The following is a 5,546-nucleotide window of genomic DNA, read 5'->3' as shown; positions in this document are numbered from 1 at the left end:
GAAATCAATAACGCATGCCCTAAGCATGTCTTCAAGTGTTTGAATTGTGCGCTCAGACTGCCCATCCATCTGAGGGTGATACGCTGTGCTCATGTCTAACCGTGAGCCTAAAGATTTGTGCATAGCTTGCCATAGCTCTGACGTGAATCGTGCATCCCGATCCGAAATGATGGAGGTGGGCACTCCGTGCCTCGAAACAACTTCTTTAAGATAAATGTCTGCGAGAGTGGAGAACTTATCCGTTTCCTTTATCGCTAGGAAGTGTGCAGACTTGGTGAGTCGATCCACGATCACCCATATAGTATCGTTCCCACGCTAGGATCTAGGTAGGCATGTAACGAAATCCATGGAAATTTCTTCCCATTTCCACTGTGGTATCTTTGGTTGCTGAAGTAGGCCCGCTGGTTTCTGGTATTCAACCTTGACTCTCGCACAGGTCAAGCACTTGCCAACGTAAGTAGCGATGTGGGCCTTCATGCTAGGCCACCAATAAGTAGTCCTGATGTCGTGGTACATTTTATCCGATCCTGGATGTACCTGTGACAACTCGAATTTCTAAGATTCATATTTCGCATTTATTGCACGTTCATTTATTGTTAGTTGTTTATTTGCACAACTAGTTGCTATGGAATTGTATACGCTTTGGTGCAATAAATCGTAGTGTGTGATTGTACATGGTTGTTTGTTAATTATGAAAGATTTGTCATATATATAAACTTGGTGATGAAATTGTGAAATTGTTGTGAAATGGTGTACTTGTGTAAAATATAACAATAGAGGGTGTAAAGAGTCATTAGTGAAACATAAATAATACTTAACCCTAAATCATTCACTAAACCTCACACAAGAAACAAGGCACGTACTTTCATTCTTTGGTTTTCTCTGGCAATCATCACATCATCATTGACAAGCTATTCATCACTTTCGATTTCCACATTTTCTCTAGAATCAACACAAGGTAAATGATCATTGTTTATTGATTGTTTGATTGTACCAATTCTTGATTATTAGAACACTTGTAAACCCTAGCTTGCATATGATGGTTCTGTGATTGATTGATTCTGATTACTGATTGAATTCTGATGATTGAGGAATGAATTAGATTAGTGTGTAATCAATTGCCTGATATTAAGATACAAGTCATGATAGAATGATTGGTTGATAAGTGATTTCTGTTCTGCAAATGTATGAGTTAGGGTTTCTTGATCGCATGAACGTAAGTGTAACTGTCCCAATGATTCTGTGTATTACCTTTGGAAATCACGTATGTTAAAGTTCGGAGTAAATAGTCTGAGTTTTGGATCCTTGATGAGTGTCCGACTTTTAAACATGAGATTGTGTCTGAGTTTCATATATATACATGATGTCTGATCTTGTTAGATGTGAAGGATCCGAGTTTCATAACACTTGGTGATGTCCGAGTTTCATAACCACATATACATGTCCGAGTTTTTAAGTGATAAAGTCCGAAGTTTTGGAAGTTGTAGTGGTCCGAGGTTTATAATCATGCTTGTCCGACTTTTGATCAATGCATATGGTGGTCCGACCTTTGTCTTTGTGTTGTGTATCCGAGTTTTTGTGTTGTGTTAAGTGTCCGACTTTTTGTATGCTAAGGGGATAGGTCCGATTTTTGTTGATATGCTTGTTGTCCGACTTTCCTTGTCACTTGTGTTATACGAGTTTTGTGGCCCAATCCCCTGTCCGATGTTTAAAGGGGTTACCACCCTATGTCCGAGTTTTTAACCCTTGTAATTGTAAAGGGTCCGACTTTTACCCCCCACCCATGTGATCCGAGTTTTGATCCCCATACCCCCTATCCGAACTTTAAACAGGGGAAGCCCCTCTCCTCCTTTGTCCGAGTTTTGCTAAGAGAAATGTTGTCTGAGTTTCCACAAATATGTGTTCTGAGTTTCATGTTTTGCCTTGTCCGAATATCAGTAAAGAATGAATGGGTGGTCCGACTTTTGTGAGGTGGTGTGAAGTCTGACTTTTGAATGAATAAAATATAGAGTTGATCTTATCTAGTGGTCAATCGAGGTAGTTGTATAGCATGTGCACTTTGATATTATTTGTCTGTATATTTATGAAAGAAAGTTATTTCCCATATCTGTTTGGATTGAAAGGTAAATGCACGTGCCTTGTGAACATGAAATCATGGAATAAACCCGCTTTTGAACAAATGCATGCTAAGTGACTACTTGCTGATACTAGACCGAAGTGTTGATTGATTATGAATTAAACTATATGTACGCTACTTGCGCAATAATTGTGTGATATGTGATAACTGTTTAAAAACACTTCGTGACATAAATGGCATGCGAACATGAACTGATTTACTATACGTGCAATCATTAGGACTTGGCCGATTACTTGTGAGTGCATAACATAGCATACCGAGCAAACCAAGGTGAGTTCACACAGCCAAGGCATGGAGTTCCCAGGGTGGGAATGGGATTTGATTATTTACTGGTACTTATCTATAATGGAACGTAGTGATATGATCCTCGGGTGAGGAAGGTGATTGGTTAAGATTACTGCTAGACTAGTGATGCTTATAGAACTGATCTTCGCACACACGCCGGGATTGGCTGCGATAATATGACTGATCTTCGCACACATGCCAGGGTTGGCTGCGATAATATGACTAATCTTCGCACACATGCCTAGGAAGGCTGCGAACTATACACTAAAACTTCGCACAGGTGCCGGGTGGCCGCGATACAAACATACCTAGTCTAGAATACTTGAGAACTTTCTCTAATCTACGCATACATGCCTAGAGGGCTGCGATACGAACTAATACGATACATGACATAACGAACAAATACAAGGCTTACTATACTACTACAATTACTGAACTATAAACTGTGAACTCCCTCAACTAGTTGTTGATCCTCTGTTACATGCCTTGCAGGTCGTTAGATACATGGAGCTTGCACAGGGAGGAGCAGGTCGTTGTGGAGCATGGATTATGAATACTTAAATAAACATTTATAACATTTCATACATTATTATTCATGTTGGGTTTACTTACAAGCTTCCGCTACTTAAACAATGTTTGGTTTTGAACATCAATCATGTCGTGATGAATTACATTATCTACTTTTATTATTAAATGCTGTGTTCGATATGATTGGTGGCTTGATCCTGGTCATGTCACGCTCCCAAGCGGTGGTATTCCGCCGGTGGATTTTTGGGGGTGTGACAGATTGGTATCAGAGCTTACTGTGCGTTCTGTCTATGATTCCATGCTATTGAATATTACCGCATGATTCTATATGTGAGAATAATTCTTAGTATACTATTCTGTACACAACTCTCACACGGATCACAACTGTTTAGACTTCAGTGACTTGTAAACCCTAATTGTATGGAACGCTTACATCGTATCATGTGCAATATATCCTAGGTCTTGTGTAACGGACTTAGACAATTGTTAAACCCTAGAGCTTAGCATACCGAGCAAATCAAGGTGAGTTCACACCCTTACTAAGGCATGGGATTCCCGAGGCTTGGGAATGGGTTTTAAAGGAATAAGGTTGAATAGATTCGTACTGACACTATTACTAGACTACCATACCATCGTCCTCGGTTGTGCAGGACACATACGTGCAATCTACATACACATATACTTACTACTATCCTCGGTTGTGAAGGATACTTTTACATACTACTATCCTCGGTTGTGAAGGATACTTATACAGACTACTATCCTCGGTTGTGAAGGATACTTATACATACTACTATCCTCGGTTGTGAAGGATACTTATACATATTACTATCCTCGGTTGTGAAGGATACTTATACTTAATTACTATCCTCGGATGTGAAGGATACTCACGTAAGACCTACGTGAACTTATACTTACTACTGTTCTCGGATTGTGAAGAACACATATTGTTACGAATAGTCTAGTGGATATACAACATGGGAAGCCCCCCACCAATAAAACGTACTATCGGCCCAGTAGAGCCACATGTTACAAACGAACTTACTATTACGCATTTACTTTCTGTGAACTCGCTCAACTAGTGGTTGATCCTCTGTTACATGCCTTGCAGGTCGTTAGATACATGGAGCTTGCACAGGGAGGAGCTGGTCGTTGTGGGCTTGGATCGTGATTATCTTGTTAAACACTTATGATACTTGATACTTGATACTTTATTACGATGGGTTTTATTTATACGCTTCCGCTAAACAATGACAACTTACTTATGTTTTTGGAACACCTTTCATATGGGTTGGGTTTGGTTTAATAGCAATTACTTTTAATATATATATTGTTCTATATGATTGGTGGCTTGATCCTGGTCAGTCACGCTCCCAAGCGGTGGTACTCCGCGTGTGGATTTTGGGGGTGTGACAGATTGGTATCAGAGCCATTGGTTATAGAGAACTTGGTTTTAATATGGGAAAACGTTTTTATTAAAACCAGACTATAACCAGAACAGTGCTCTCAACGATCCACAACGACGCTTCGCTCCACGTGCAAGACTTAACATTCTAGGTAATAAGGTTTATGGTTATTGCCTACATGCTAGAATTGCATAGAATTTTGCTCGTAGTATGCTTAGATTACACTGCTCATTACTTGTTATTGCTTGAGAACACCTACTTGCTTACACTTTTCTGTCATCGCACTACTCGCGAACCATTCATACTTATGCTACCTTTACTGCTTGATCATGTCTGGACGTGTTAACATGACTCAAGCCCAGTTGACGGCTCTCATTAACGAACAAGTTGCTGTGGCGTTTGCAGTCGCACAAGCAGGAGGTATAACCTGTTATTCCAGACCTATCCTAGGATGTTAGATCCTACTCTCGTGACCCAACTCTCGCGCTTAACCTTGACCTATCTTTCTCGCGCAACGGGTCAGAACGCACAGCGACCTGTCTGCACATTCCAGAACTTCATGGACTGTCGTCCAAGCACATTCAGTGGCACAGAAGGAGCAGTGGGACTACTCCATTGGTTTGGGAAGCTCGAGTCAGTATTCGAGATGTGTGAATGCCCTGAGGCTCGCAGGGTCAAGTACGCCACTGGTACTTTGGAAGGAATCGCGCTAACCTGGTGGAACGCGCAAGTACGGATACTAGGGTTGGCAGCTGCTAACGCCACCCCCTGGAACGAATTCAAAGAATGCCTTAAAAGGGAATACTGCACGCGTGATGACATCCACAGGTTGGAAGTGGAGCCTTACCATTTGAAAATGATGGGGTCAGAAAGTGAAGCTCATACGAAACGGTCAAACGAACTGGCCATCTTGTGTCCAACCATGGTGGACCCTCCAAGCAAGCGTATCGAAATGTACCTCAAGGGTCTAGCCTCAGATATTCTGAGCCATGCTACATCGGTTAACCTCGACAATATCCAAGACATTCAGCGTCTTGCTCATCGCCTCACGGGTCAGGCAGTGGAACAGAACAGGCTGCCTAGTTGTATCAGCGCTGTTACTACCGCTACCACTTCTGCTACTCCCGCTACTCCTAGTGACAACAAGCGGAAATGGGATGGGTATTCCAGCAAGGGTTCAGCTACCGTTC

This window comes from Helianthus annuus, chromosome 10 (genome assembly GCF_002127325.2).
Source record: "Helianthus annuus cultivar XRQ/B chromosome 10, HanXRQr2.0-SUNRISE, whole genome shotgun sequence".
In the NCBI taxonomy this organism is placed as follows: Eukaryota; Viridiplantae; Streptophyta; class Magnoliopsida; order Asterales; family Asteraceae; genus Helianthus; species Helianthus annuus.
This window is presented reverse-complemented; position numbering follows the sequence as displayed.